At 43.5% G+C, this 14,442-nt stretch overlaps 8 pseudogenes; all 8 read left to right on the forward strand.

Annotated features, from left to right (window-relative positions):
- The first annotated feature begins 569 nt into the window (after nucleotides 1-569).
- On the forward strand, nucleotides 570-834 carry LOC130288068 (U2 spliceosomal RNA; annotated as a pseudogene).
- Nucleotides 835-2,312: 1,478 nt separating this feature from the next.
- On the forward strand, nucleotides 2,313-2,576 carry LOC130287026 (U2 spliceosomal RNA; annotated as a pseudogene).
- Nucleotides 2,577-4,053: 1,477 nt separating this feature from the next.
- On the forward strand, nucleotides 4,054-4,317 carry LOC130287028 (U2 spliceosomal RNA; annotated as a pseudogene).
- Nucleotides 4,318-5,781: 1,464 nt separating this feature from the next.
- On the forward strand, nucleotides 5,782-6,045 carry LOC130289449 (U2 spliceosomal RNA; annotated as a pseudogene).
- Nucleotides 6,046-7,517: 1,472 nt separating this feature from the next.
- Nucleotides 7,518-7,781, forward strand: LOC130289826 (U2 spliceosomal RNA; annotated as a pseudogene).
- Nucleotides 7,782-9,245: 1,464 nt separating this feature from the next.
- LOC130287029 (U2 spliceosomal RNA) lies at nucleotides 9,246-9,509 on the forward strand (annotated as a pseudogene).
- Nucleotides 9,510-10,975: 1,466 nt separating this feature from the next.
- LOC130287030 (U2 spliceosomal RNA) lies at nucleotides 10,976-11,239 on the forward strand (annotated as a pseudogene).
- Nucleotides 11,240-12,710: 1,471 nt separating this feature from the next.
- On the forward strand, nucleotides 12,711-12,974 carry LOC130287031 (U2 spliceosomal RNA; annotated as a pseudogene).
- The last annotated feature ends 1,468 nt before the right edge of the window (nucleotides 12,975-14,442 follow it).

Raw genomic sequence — 14,442 nt, forward strand, 5'->3', positions numbered from 1 at the left:
GTAGTTACCATGGATACCCAAGTGATGTGTGAGCTAACACATAGGCCCAACAGATTCCAAGAAGGCCAGAATCACCAGCGGCACCACCATCGATTGTCAGGTCACCCGGATTCAGCAAATACCAGAGTCCAAAATGATGCAGGTTTATACTGTTAATTTTCAGTTTATCGTTACAGTTGGTGTTATTCCATGTCGGAAGGGACGCAGCTACAGCCAGTGGGGTAACTAGAGACAGGCAGGCAGCTATGTGCAACAAAGGTAGACGTGTTGTTTTCATATGCAGATCTGAAATATTGTCTTATATGCAAGAGGAGGAGTGATGGGGGTTCAGGCAAAAGCCAGGCTATGGATTGCATTGCTAAATGCTCCATCAGAGTGCAATGGTCGCCTGTCCTTTTTTTAAGTGATGATGTGGGTTTAGCCTGTGCTGTATGTATGTATGGGTGGCTGACTGCCACCCACCCAGAAAGTGTATGGGAGGCTGGTTGGCTGCCAGCCTTCCTTCCATTCCTATGAGTAATGTGAGTGCTCATGAAGGGGACATGGTTGGGTCCACCCCTTTCCTGGTTATCCCCTCTAGGCCTTTTGGCTTAGATCAAGTGTAAAAAAAGAAAGGATCTTGCGACAGATCGCATCCTGAGGCACGTTTTTTTTTTGTGTGAATACTTGCACTTGGGTGACTTGTGAGCACATACTGATACATACGTTCCCTATCTGGGGACCATAAATTAAATGGATTTTTGAGAAAGGGAGCTGATTTGGAAGCTTGCTTCTGTCGCCCTATGCATTGACCCGATGTGGCAGTATCTTCGGGTAGTGAACAGTGCACCACCCCATTCCAGTGTTAAACAAGAAAGATTCTCATTTAATCCTCCGTGGGTGAGAATTTGAGTTTGAGAATTGGAGACCAAAATGATGAGTTGCACTGACTGGTTTATGAACGTCTATTCATTTAGCGTTTTAATGACCATGTTTGCACACTGATTGGTGTAAAAAAATAAAATAAAACTAAATAATAATAATCTAGCACACCTGTGCAGGTTTGACATGACATGACAGGTAGCTGTCTTGTGGGTGGTGCTGAATCCTGTTAAATGACATGAGGGTCTCATGCCTATACACAAGGGTGTGTCATTGCTGTTGCTTGACCATGCATTGGTTTCTGTGGTCAGTGAATGATAAAAACAAAATTTACCATCCATTGATGGATGGGAAATCCGCCATGAGGCATTTGTTTTTAGAAACTGCTGCTCACAACCAATGTTGCAATGGAGTGTCTCCATCTGCTGGTGGTATTGGAAAGGCATTAGTGCTATGACAGGGTCTGAAGAAGAAGAAGAAGAAAAAGAAGACGAAAAGAAATATATATAAAAAGAAAAAGAGAGAGAGAGAGAGAGAGAGACTGACTTAGTGAGCGAGTGAGTGAGAGAGTGAGAGTGAGTGAGAGTGAATGAGTGAGTGAGTGATTGAATGAGTGAGTGAGTGAGTGAGTGAGAACAAATGAGTTAAAGCAAGTGAGTGAGAGAGATCGAATGAATGAAAGTCTGAATGACAGAAAGAAAAAAGGATGAAGAAAGAAGCATGAAGAAAAAAAAATGTATATGGAGTTGCTGACATGAGTGCAATCTACAAAGCCGTTGAGGCTGATCCTCATGGGAGGATTATTGCACCAGGACCCTTAGCACTTTTAAAATGCCATTCAATGCCACGGGCTAGATGTAAACTGCAGATGACCATGTTGTGGTAGTTACCATGGATACCCAAGTGATGTGTGAGCTAACACATAGGCCCAACAGATTCCAAGAAGGCCAGAATCACCAGCGGCACCACCATCGATGGTCAGGTCACCCGGATTCAGCAAATACCAGAGTCCAAAATGATGCAGGTTTATACTGTTAATTTTCAGTTTATCGTTACAGTTGGTGTTATTCCATGTCGGAAGGGACGCAGCTACAGCCAGTGGGGTAACTAGAGACAGGCAGGCAGCTATGTGCAACAAAGGTAGGCGTGTTGTTTTCATATGCAGATCTGAAATATTGTCTTATATGCAAGAGGAGGAGTGATGGGGGTTCAGGCAAAAGCCAGGCTATGGATTGCATTGCTAAATGCTCCATCAGAGTGCAATGGTCGCCTGTCCTTTTTTTAAGTGATGATGTGGGTTTAGCCTGTGCTGTATGTATGTATGGGTGGCTGACTGCCACCCACCCAGAAAGTGTATGGGAGGCTGGTTGGCTGCCAGCCTTCCTTCCATTCCTATGAGTAATGTGAGTGCTCATGAAGGGGACATGGTTGGGTCCACCCCTTTCCCGGTTATCCCCTCTAGGCCTTTTGGCTTAGATCAAGTGTAAAAAAAGAAAGGATCTTGCGACAGATCGCATCCTGAGGCACGTTTTTTTTTGTGTGAATACTTGCACTTGGGTGACTTGTGAGCACATACTGATACATACGTTCCCTATCTGGGGACCATAAATTAAATGGATTTTTGAGAAAGGGAGCTGATTTGGAAGCTTGCTTCTGTCGCCCTATGCATTGACCCGATGTGGCAGTATCTTCGGGTAGTGAACAGTGCACCACCCCATTCCAGTGTTAAACAAGAAAGATTCTCATTTAATCCTCCGTGGGTGAGAATTTGAGTTTGAGAATTGGAGACCAAAATGATGAGTTGCACTGACTGGTTTATGAACGTCTATTCATTTAGCGTTTTAATGACCATGTTTGCACACTGATTGGTGTAAAAAAATAAAATAAAACTAAATAATAATAATCTAGCACACCTGTGCAGGTTTGACATGACATGACAGGTAGCTGTCTTGTGGGTGGTGCTGAATCCTGTTAAATGACATGAGGGTCTCATGCCTATACACAAGGGTGTGTCATTGCTGTTGCTTGACCATGCATTGGTTTCTGTGGTCAGTGAATGATAAAAACAAAATTTACCATCCATTGATGGATGGGAAATCCGCCATGAGGCATTTGTTTTTAGAAACTGCTGCTCACAACCAATGTTGCAATGGAGTGTCTCCATCTGCTGGTGGTATTGGAAAGGCATTAGTGCTATGACAGGGTCTGAAGAAGAAGAAGAAGAAGAAGAAGAAGACGGAAAAAAATATATATAAAAAGAAAAAGAGAGAGAGAGAGAGAGACTGACTTAGTGAGCGAGTGAGTGAGAGAGTGAGAGTGAGTGAGAGTGAATGAGTGAGTGAGTGATTGAGTGAGTGAGTGAGTGAGTGAGTGAGAACAAATGAGTTAAAGCAAGTGAGTGAGAGAGATCGAATGAATGAAAGTCTGAATGACAGAAAGAAAAAAGGATGAAGAAAGAAGCATGAAGAAAAAAAAATGTATATGGAGTTGCTGACATGAGTGCAATCTACAAAGCCGTTGAGGCTGATCCTCATGGGAGGATTATTGCACCAGGACCCTTAGCACTTTTAAAATGCCATTCAATGCCACGGGCTAGATGTAAACTGCAGATGACCATGTTGTGGTAGTTACCATGGATACCCAAGTGATGTGTGAGCTAACACATAGGCCCAACAGATTCCAAGAAGGCCAGAATCACCAGCGGCACCACCATCGATTGTCAGGTCACCCGGATTCAGCAAATACCAGAGTCCAAAATGATGCAGGTTTATACTGTTAATTTTCAGTTTATCGTTACAGTTGGTGTTATTCCATGTCGGAAGCGACGCAGCTACAGCCAGTGGGGTAACTAGAGACAGGCAGGCAGCTATGTGCAACAAAGGTAGGCGTGTTGTTTTCATATGCAGATCTGAAATATTGTCTTATATGCAAGAGGAGGAGTGATGGGGGTTCAGGCAAAAGCCAGGCTATGGATTGCATTGCTAAATGCTCCATCAGAGTGCAATGGTCGCCTGTCCTTTTTTTAAGTGATGATGTGGGTTTAGCCTGTGCTGTATGTATGTATGGGTGGCTGACTGCCACCCACCCAGAAAGTGTATGGGAGGCTGGTTGGCTGCCAGCCTTCCTTCCATTCCTATGAGTAATGTGAGTGCTCATGAAGGGGACATGGTTGGGTCCACCCCTTTCCCGGTTATCCCCTCTAGGCCTTTTGGCTTAGATCAAGTGTAAAAAAAGAAAGGATCTTGCGACAGATCGCATCCTGAGGCACGTTTTTTTTTGTGTGAATACTTGCACTTGGGTGACTTGTGAGCACATACTGATACATACGTTCCCTATCTGGGGACCATAAATTAAATGGATTTTTGAGAAAGGGAGCTGATTTGGAAGCTTGCTTCTGTCGCCCTATGCATTGACCCGATGTGGCAGTATCTTCGGGTAGTGAACAGTGCACCACCCCATTCCAGTGTTAAACAAGAAAGATTCTCATTTAATCCTCCGTGGGTGAGAATTTGAGTTTGAGAATTGGAGACCAAAATGATGAGTTGCACTGACTGGTTTATGAACGTCTATTCATTTAGCGTTTTAATGACCATGTTTGCACACTGATTGGTGTAAAAAAATAAAATAAAACTAAATAATAATAATCTAGCACACCTGTGCAGGTTTGACATGACATGACAGGTAGCTGTCTTGTGGGTGGTGCTGAATCCTGTTAAATGACATGAGGGTCTCATGCCTATACACAAGGGTGTGTCATTGCTGTTGCTTGACCATGCATTGGTTTCTGTGGTCAGTGAATGATAAAAACAAAATTTACCATCCATTGATGGATGGGAAATCCGCCATGAGGCATTTGTTTTTAGAAACTGCTGCTCACAACCAATGTTGCAATGGAGTGTCTCCATCTGCTGGTGGTATTGGAAAGGCATTAGTGCTATGACAGGGTCTGAAGAAGAAGAAGAAGAAGACGGAAAAAAATATATATAAAAAGAAAAAGAGAGAGAGAGAGAGAGACTGACTTAGTGAGCGAGTGAGTGAGAGAGTGAGAGTGAGTGAGAGTGAATGAGTGAGTGAGTGATTGAGTGAGTGAGTGAGTGAGTGAGAACAAATGAGTTAAAGCAAGTGAGTGAGAGAGATCGAATGAATGAAAGTCTGAATGACAGAAAGAAAAAAGGATGAAGAAAGAAGCATGAAGAAAAAAAAATGTATATGGAGTTGCTGACATGAGTGCAATCTACAAAGCCGTTGAGGCTGATCCTCATGGGAGGATTATTGCACCAGGACCCTTAGCACTTTTAAAATGCCATTCAATGCCACGGGCTAGATGTAAACTGCAGATGACCATGTTGTGGTAGTTACCATGGATACCCAAGTGATGTGTGAGCTAACACATAGGCCCAACAGATTCCAAGAAGGCCAGAATCACCAGCGGCACCACCATCGATTGTCAGGTCACCCGGATTCAGCAAATACCAGAGTCCAAAATGATGCAGGTTTATACTGTTAATTTTCAGTTTATCGTTACAGTTGGTGTTATTCCATGTCGGAAGGGACGCAGCTACAGCCAGTGGGGTAACTAGAGACAGGCAGGCAGCTATGTGCAACAAAGGTAGGCGTGTTGTTTTCATATGCAGATCTGAAATATTGTCTTATATGCAAGAGGAGGAGTGATGGGGGTTCAGGCAAAAGCCAGGCTATGGATTGCATTGCTAAATGCTCCATCAGAGTGCAATGGTCGCCTGTCCTTTTTTTAAGTGATGATGTGGGTTTAGCCTGTGCTGTATGTATGTATGGGTGGCTGACTGCCACCCACCCAGAAAGTGTATGGGAGGCTGGTTGGCTGCCAGCCTTCCTTCCATTCCTATGAGTAATGTGAGTGCTCATGAAGGGGACATGGTTGGGTCCACCCCTTTCCTGGTTATCCCCTCTAGGCCTTTTGGCTTAGATCAAGTGTAAAAAAAGAAAGGATCTTGCGACAGATCGCATCCTGAGGCACGTTTTTTTTTGTGTGAATACTTGCACTTGGGTGACTTGTGAGCACATACTGATACATACGTTCCCTATCTGGGGACCATAAATTAAATGGATTTTTGAGAAAGGGAGCTGATTTGGAAGCTTGCTTCTGTTGCCCTATGCATTGACCCGATGTGGCAGTATCTTCGGGTAGTGAACAGTGCACCACCCCATTCCAGTTTTAAACAAGAAAGATTCTCATTTAATCCTCCGTGGGTGAGAATTTGAGTTTGAGAATTGGAGACCAAAATGATGAGTTGCACTGACTGGTTTATGAACGTCTATTCATTTAGCGTTTTAATGACCATGTTTGCACACTGATTGGTGTAAAAAAATAAAATAAAACTAAATAATAATAATCTAGCACACCTGTGCAGGTTTGACATGACATGACAGGTAGCTGTCTTGTGGGTGGTGCTGAATCCTGTTAAATGACATGAGGGTCTCATGCCTATACACAAGGGTGTGTCATTGCTGTTGCTTGACCATGCATTGGTTTCTGTGGTCAGTGAATGATAAAAACAAAATTTACCATCCATTGATGGATGGGAAATCCGCCATGAGGCATTTGTTTTTAGAAACTGCTGCTCACAACCAATGTTGCAATGGAGTGTCTCCATCTGCTGGTGGTATTGGAAAGGCATTAGTGCTATGACAGGGTCTGAAGAAGAAGAAGAAGAAGAAGAAGACGGAAAAAAATATATATAAAAAGAAAAAGAGAGAGAGAGAGAGAGACTGACTTAGTGAGCGAGTGAGTGAGAGAGTGAGAGTGAGTGAGAGTGAATGAGTGAGTGAGTGATTGAGTGAGTGAGTGAGTGAGTGAGAACAAATGAGTTAAAGCAAGTGAGTGAGAGAGATCGAATGAATGAAAGTGTCTGAATGACAGAAAGAAAAAAGGATGAAGAAAGAAGCATGAAGAAAAAAAAATGTATATGGAGTTGCTGACATGAGTGCAATCTACAAAGCCGTTGAGGCTGATCCTCATGGGAGGATTATTGCACCAGGACCCTTAGCACTTTTAAAATGCCATTCAATGCCACGGGCTAGATGTAAACTGCAGATGACCATGTTGTGGTAGTTACAATGGATACCCAAGTGATGTGTGAGCTAACACATAGGCCCAACAGATTCCAAGAAGGCCAGAATCACCAGCGGCACCACCATCGATTGTCAGGTCACCCGGATTCAGCAAATACCAGAGTCCAAAATGATGCAGGTTTATACTGTTAATTTTCAGTTTATCGTTACAGTTGGTGTTATTCCATGTCGGAAGGGACGCAGCTACAGCCAGTGGGGTAACTAGAGACAGGCAGGCAGCTATGTGCAACAAAGGTAGGCGTGTTGTTTTCATATGCAGATCTGAAATATTGTCTTATATGCAAGAGGAGGAGTGATGGGGGTTCAGGCAAAAGCCAGGCTATGGATTGCATTGCTAAATGCTCCATCAGAGTGCAATGGTCGCCTGTCCTTTTTTTAAGTGATGATGTGGGTTTAGCCTGTGCTGTATGTATGTATGGGTGGCTGACTGCCACCCACCCAGAAAGTGTATGGGAGGCTGGTTGGCTGCCAGCCTTCCTTCCATTCCTATGAGTAATGTGAGTGCTCATGAAGGGGACATGGTTGGGTCCACCCCTTTCCCGGTTATCCCCTCTAGGCATTTTGGCTTAGATCAAGTGTAAAAAAAGAAAGGATCTTGCGACAGATCGCATCCTGAGGCACGTTTTTTTTTGTGTGAATACTTGCACTTGGGTGACTTGTGAGCACATACTGATACATACGTTCCCTATCTGGGGACCATAAATTAAATGGATTTTTGAGAAAGGGAGCTGATTTGGAAGCTTGCTTCTGTCGCCCTATGCATTGACCCGATGTGGCAGTATCTTCGGGTAGTGAACAGTGCACCACCCCATTCCAGTGTTAAACAAGAAAGATTCTCATTTAATCCTCCGTGGGTGAGAATTTGAGTTTGAGAATTGGAGACCAAAATGATGAGTTGCACTGACTGGTTTATGAACGTCTATTCATTTAGCGTTTTAATGACCATGTTTGCACACTGATTGGTGTAAAAAAATAAAATAAAACTAAATAATAATAATCTAGCACACCTGTGCAGGTTTGACATGACATGACAGGTAGCTGTCTTGTGGGTGGTGCTGAATCCTGTTAAATGACATGAGGGTCTCATGCCTATACACAAGGGTGTGTCATTGCTGTTGCTTGACCATGCATTGGTTTCTGTGGTCAGTGAATGATAAAAACAAAATTTACCATCCATTGATGGATGGGAAATCCGCCATGAGGCATTTGTTTTTAGAAACTGCTGCTCACAACCAATGTTGCAATGGAGTGTCTCCATCTGCTGGTGGTATTGGAAAGGCATTAGTGCTATGACAGGGTCTGAAGAAGAAGAAGAAGAAGACGGAAAAAAATATATATAAAAAGAAAAAGAGAGAGAGAGAGAGAGACTGACTTAGTGAGCGAGTGAGTGAGAGAGTGAGAGTGAGTGAGAGTGAATGAGTGAGTGAGTGATTGAGTGAGTGAGTGAGTGAGTGAGAACAAATGAGTTAAAGCAAGTGAGTGAGAGAGATCGAATGAATGAAAGTCTGAATGACAGAAAGAAAAAAGGATGAAGAAAGAAGCATGAAGAAAAAAAAATGTATATGGAGTTGCTGACATGAGTGCAATCTACAAAGCCGTTGAGGCTGATCCTCATGGGAGGATTATTGCACCAGGACCCTTAGCACTTTTAAAATGCCATTCAATGCCACGGGCTAGATGTAAACTGCAGATGACCATGTTGTGGTAGTTACCATGGATACCCAAGTGATGTGTGAGCTAACACATAGGCCCAACAGATTCCAAGAAGGCCAGAATCACCAGCGGCACCACCATCGATTGTCAGGTCACCCGGATTCAGCAAATACCAGAGTCCAAAATGATGCAGGTTTATACTGTTAATTTTCAGTTTATCGTTACAGTTGGTGTTATTCCATGTCGGAAGGGACGCAGCTACAGCCAGTGGGGTAACTAGAGACAGGCAGGCAGCTATGTGCAACAAAGGTAGGCGTGTTGTTTTCATATGCAGATCTGAAATATTGTCTTATATGCAAGAGGAGGAGTGATGGGGGTTCAGGCAAAAGCCAGGCTATGGATTGCATTGCTAAATGCTCCATCAGAGTGCAATGGTCGCCTGTCCTTTTTTTAAGTGATGATGTGGGTTTAGCCTGTGCTGTATGTATGTATGGGTGGCTGACTGCCACCCACCCAGAAAGTGTATGGGAGGCTGGTTGGCTGCCAGCCTTCCTTCCATTCCTATGAGTAATGTGAGTGCTCATGAAGGGGACATGGTTGGGTCCACCCCTTTCCCGGTTATCCCCTCTAGGCCTTTTGGCTTAGATCAAGTGTAAAAAAAGAAAGGATCTTGCGACAGATCGCATCCTGAGGCACGTTTTTTTTTGTGTGAATACTTGCACTTGGGTGACTTGTGAGCACATACTGATACATACGTTCCCTATCTGGGGACCATAAATTAAATGGATTTTTGAGAAAGGGAGCTGATTTGGAAGCTTGCTTCTGTCGCCCTATGCATTGACCCGATGTGGCAGTATCTTCGGGTAGTGAACAGTGCACCACCCCATTCCAGTGTTAAACAAGAAAGATTCTCATTTAATCCTCCGTGGGTGAGAATTTGAGTTTGAGAATTGGAGACCAAAATGATGAGTTGCACTGACTGGTTTATGAACGTCTATTCATTTAGCGTTTTAATGACCATGTTTGCACACTGATTGGTGTAAAAAAATAAAATAAAACTAAATAATAATAATCTAGCACACCTGTGCAGGTTTGACATGACATGACAGGTAGCTGTCTTGTGGGTGGTGCTGAATCCTGTTAAATGACATGAGGGTCTCATGCCTATACACAAGGGTGTGTCATTGCTGTTGCTTGACCATGCATTGGTTTCTGTGGTCAGTGAATGATAAAAACAAAATTTACCATCCATTGATGGATGGGAAATCCGCCATGAGGCATTTGTTTTTAGAAACTGCTGCTCACAACCAATGTTGCAATGGAGTGTCTCCATCTGCTGGTGGTATTGGAAAGGCATTAGTGCTATGACAGGGTCTGAAGAAGAAGAAGAAGAAGAAGAAGACGGAAAAAAATATATATAAAAAGAAAAAGAGAGAGAGAGAGAGAGACTGACTTAGTGAGCGAGTGAGTGAGAGAGTGAGAGTGAGTGAGAGTGAATGAGTGAGTGAGTGATTGAGTGAGTGAGTGAGTGAGAACAAATGAGTTAAAGCAAGTGAGTGAGAGAGATCGAATGAATGAAAGTCTGAATGACAGAAAGAAAAAAGGATGAAGAAAGAAGCATGAAGAAAAATAAATGTATATGGAGTTGCTGACATGAGTGCAATCTACAAAGCCGTTGAGGCTGATCCTCATGGGAGGATTATTGCACCAGGACCCTTAGCACTTTTAAAATGCCATTCAATGCCACGGGCTAGATGTAAACTGCAGATGACCATGTTGTGGTAGTTACCATGGATACCCAAGTGATGTGTGAGCTAACACATAGGCCCAACAGATTCCAAGAAGGCCAGAATCACCAGCGGCACCACCATCGATTGTCAGGTCACCCGGATTCAGCAAATACCAGAGTCCAAAATAATGCAGGTTTATACTGTTAATTTTCAGTTTATCGTTACAGTTGGTGTTATTCCATGTCGTAAGGGACGCAGCTACAGCCAGTGGGGTAACTAGAGACAGGCAGGCAGCTATGTGCAACAAAGGTAGGCGTGTTGTTTTCATATGCAGATCTGAAATATTGTCTTATATGCAAGAGGAGGAGTGATGGGGGTTCAGGCAAAAGCCAGGCTATGGATTGCATTGCTAAATGCTCCATCAGAGTGCAATGGTCGCCTGTCCTTTTTTTAAGTGATGATGTGGGTTTAGCCTGTGCTGTATGTATGTATGGGTGGCTGACTGCCACCCACCCAGAAAGTGTATGGGAGGCTGGTTGGCTGCCAGCCTTCCTTCCATTCCTATGAGTAATGTGAGTGCTCATGAAGGGGACATGGTTGGGTCCACCCCTTTCCCGGTTATCCCCTCTAGGCCTTTTGGCTTAGATCAAGTGTAAAAAAAGAAAGGATCTTGCGACAGATCGCATCCTGAGGCACGTTTTTTTTTGTGTGAATACTTGCACTTGGGTGACTTGTGAGCACATACTGATACATACGTTCCCTATCTGGGGACCATAAATTAAATGGATTTTTGAGAAAGGGAGCTGATTTGGAAGCTTGCTTCTGTCGCCCTATGCATTGACCCGATGTGGCAGTATCTTCGGGTAGTGAACAGTGCACCACCCCATTCCAGTGTTAAACAAGAAAGATTCTCATTTAATCCTCCGTGGGTGAGAATTTGAGTTTGAGAATTGGAGACCAAAATGATGAGTTGCACTGACTGGTTTATGAACGTCTATTCATTTAGCGTTTTAATGACCATGTTTGCACACTGATTGGTGTAAAAAAATAAAATAAAACTAAATAATAATAATCTAGCACACCTGTGCAGGTTTGACATGACATGACAGGTAGCTGTCTTGTGGGTGGTGCTGAATCCTGTTAAATGACATGAGGGTCTCATGCCTATACACAAGGGTGTGTCATTGCTGTTGCTTGACCATGCATTGGTTTCTGTGGTCAGTGAATGATAAAAACAAAATTTACCATCCATTGATGGATGGGAAATCCGCCATGAGGCATTTGTTTTTAGAAACTGCTGCTCACAACCAATGTTGCAATGGAGTGTCTCCATCTGCTGGTGGTATTGGAAAGGCATTAGTGCTATGACAGGGTCTGAAGAAGAAGAAGAAGAAGAAGACGGAAAAAAATATATATAAAAAGAAAAAGAGAGAGAGAGAGAGAGACTGACTTAGTGAGCGAGTGAGTGAGAGAGTGAGAGTGAGTGAGAGTGAATGAGTGAGTGAGTGATTGAGTGAGTGAGTGAGTGAGTGAGTGAGAACAAATGAGTTAAAGCAAGTGAGTGAGAGAGATCGAATGAATGAAAGTCTGAATGACAGAAAGAAAAAAGGATGAAGAAAGAAGCATGAAGAAAAAAAAATGTATATGGAGTTGCTGACATGAGTGCAATCTACAAAGCCGTTGAGGCTGATCCTCATGGGAGGATTATTGCACCAGGACCCTTAGCACTTTTAAAATGCCATTCAATGCCACGGGCTAGATGTAAACTGCAGATGACCATGTTGTGGTAGTTACCATGGATACCCAAGTGATGTGTGAGCTAACACATAGGCCCAACAGATTCCAAGAAGGCCAGAATCACCAGCGGCACCACCATCGATTGTCAGGTCACCCGGATTCAGCAAATACCAGAGTCCAAAATGATGCAGGTTTATACTGTTAATTTTCAGTTTATCGTTACAGTTGGTGTTATTCCATGTCGGAAGGGACGCAGCTACAGCCAGTGGGGTAACTAGAGACAGGCAGGCAGCTATGTGCAACAAAGGTAGGCGTGTTGTTTTCATATGCAGATCTGAAATATTGTCTTATATGCAAGAGGAGGAGTGATGGGGGTTCAGGCAAAAGCCAGGCTATGGATTGCATTGCTAAATGCTCCATCAGAGTGCAATGGTCGCCTGTCCTTTTTTTAAGTGATGATGTGGGTTTAGCCTGTGCTGTATGTATGTATGGGTGGCTGACTGCCACCCACCCAGAAAGTGTATGGGAGGCTGGTTGGCTGCCAGCCTTCCTTCCATTCCTATGAGTAATGTGAGTGCTCATGAAGGGGACATGGTTGGGTCCACCCCTTTCCCGGTTATCCCCTCTAGGCCTTTTGGCTTAGATCAAGTGTAAAAAAAGAAAGGATCTTGCGACAGATCGCATCCTGAGGCACGTTTTTTTTTGTGTGAATACTTGCACTTGGGTGACTTGTGAGCACATACTGATACATACGTTCCCTATCTGGGGACCATAAATTAAATGGATTTTTGAGAAAGGGAGCTGATTTGGAAGCTTGCTTCTGTCGCCCTATGCATTGACCCGATGTGGCAGTATCTTCGGGTAGTGAACAGTGCACCACCCCATTCCAGTGTTAAACAAGAAAGATTCTCATTTAATCCTCCGTGGGTGAGAATTTGAGTTTGAGAATTGGAGACCAAAATGATGAGTTGCACTGACTGGTTTATGAACGTCTATTCATTTAGCGTTTTAATGACCATGTTTGCACACTGATTGGTGTAAAAAAATAAAATAAAACTAAATAATAATAATCTAGCACACCTGTGCAGGTTTGACATGACATGACAGGTAGCTGTCTTGTGGGTGGTGCTGAATCCTGTTAAATGACATGAGGGTCTCATGCCTATACACAAGGGTGTGTCATTGCTGTTGCTTGACCATGCATTGGTTTCTGTGGTCAGTGAATGATAAAAACAAAATTTACCATCCATTGATGGATGGGAAATCCGCCATGAGGCATTTGTTTTTAGAAACTGCTGCTCACAACCAATGTTGCAATGGAGTGTCTCCATCTGCTGGTGGTATTGGAAAGGCATTAGTGCTATGACAGGGTCTGAAGAAGAAGAAGAAGAAGAAGAAGACGGAAAAAAATATATATAAAAAGAAAAAGAGAGAGAGAGAGAGACTGACTTAGTGAGCGAGTGAGTGAGAGAGTGAGAGTGAGTGAGAGTGAATGAGTGAGTGAGTGATTGAGTGAGTGAGTGAGTGAGTGAGAACAAATGAGTTAAAGCAAGTGAGTGAGAGAGATCGAATGAATGAAAGTCTGAATGACAGAAAGAAAAAAGGATGAAGAAAGAAGCATGAAGAAAAAAAAATGTATATGGAGTTGCTGACATGAGTGCAATCTACAAAGCCGTTGAGGCTGATCCTCATGGGAGGATTATTGCACCAGGACCCTTAGCACTTTTAAAATGCCATTCAATGCCACGGGCTAGATGTAAACTGCAGATGACCATGTTGTGGTAGTTACCATGGATACCCAAGTGATGTGTGAGCTAACACATAGGCCCAACAGATTCCAAGAAGGCCAGAATCACCAGCGGCACCACCATCGATTGTCAGGTCACCCGGATTCAGCAAATACCAGAGTCCAAAATAATGCAGGTTTATACTGTTAATTTTCAGTTTATCGTTACAGTTGGTGTTATTCCATGTCGGAAGGGACGCAGCTACAGCCAGTGGGGTAACTAGAGACAGGCAGGCAGCTATGTGCAACAAAGGTAGGCATGTTGTTTTCATATGCAGATCTGAAATATTGTCTTATATGCAAGAGGAGGAGTGATGGGGGTTCAGGCAAAAGCCAGGCTATGGATTGCATTGCTAAATGCTCCATCAGAGTGCAATGGTCGCCTGTCCTTTTTTTAAGTGATGATGTGGGTTTAGCCTGTGCTGTATGTATGTATGGGTGGCTGACTGCCACCCACCCAGAAAGTGTATGGGAGGCTGGTTGGCTGCCAGCCTTCCTTCCATTCCTATGAGTAATGTGAGTGCTCATGAAGGGGACATGGTTGGGTCCACCCCTTTCCCGGTT

This window comes from Hyla sarda, chromosome 8, assembly GCF_029499605.1.
Source record: "Hyla sarda isolate aHylSar1 chromosome 8, aHylSar1.hap1, whole genome shotgun sequence".
NCBI lineage: Eukaryota > Metazoa > Chordata > Amphibia > Anura > Hylidae > Hyla > Hyla sarda.